Source organism: Mizuhopecten yessoensis, unplaced genomic scaffold, assembly GCF_002113885.1.
Source record: "Mizuhopecten yessoensis strain PY_sf001 unplaced genomic scaffold, ASM211388v2 scaffold7745, whole genome shotgun sequence".
NCBI classification, from domain to species: Eukaryota; Metazoa; Mollusca; class Bivalvia; order Pectinida; family Pectinidae; genus Mizuhopecten; species Mizuhopecten yessoensis.
The window spans coordinates 23,629-24,301 of NW_018407201.1; positions in this window are offsets into that span (position 1 = coordinate 23,629).

Genomic DNA, 673 nt, shown 5'->3' on the forward strand with positions numbered 1-673 from the left:
GCTAAAAAATGGCATCAATGACACATCGCCCGCCTAAAACATACCAAATAACGGCATCAATGACACATCGGCCGCCTAAAATGTACCAAATTAAGGCATAAATGACACATCACCAGTCTAAAATGTACCAAATAAAAGCATCAATGACACATTACCAGTCTAAAATGTACCAAATAACGGCATCAATGACACTTCGCCCGCCTATAATGTACCAAAAATGGGCATCAATGACACATCACCCGCCTAAAATGTACCGAATATAGGCACTTATGACACATTAGACACCGTCTAAAATGTACCAAACATAGGCAACTTTTCATGACACAGCACCCGGTTGTCTGAATACCTTCTTGCTTTGCATAAAATATCACGAATTGATTTTTCTTGTGCAATGATTAACGCACGTTAAATACTTATAACTGTTGTTTGATTGTTTTAATGCATTCATTTTAAACATCCCTATTTTAGTTGAAATAATATACTTCCAATATAAATTCTTTTATCCAAAGTAAGACAGAAAATGCGATTGCAGATTTTTCTGAAGTCTCTGAAAGATTCAACTGAGTTGCAAAAAAACTGGCTGCGGCCGATGCCTTCGCATTGACATTTTGTTTATTTCTTTTATTTAAAGTCATCACCATTACCTGTAAAAAGAAGTAAAAAAAAAAGTTAT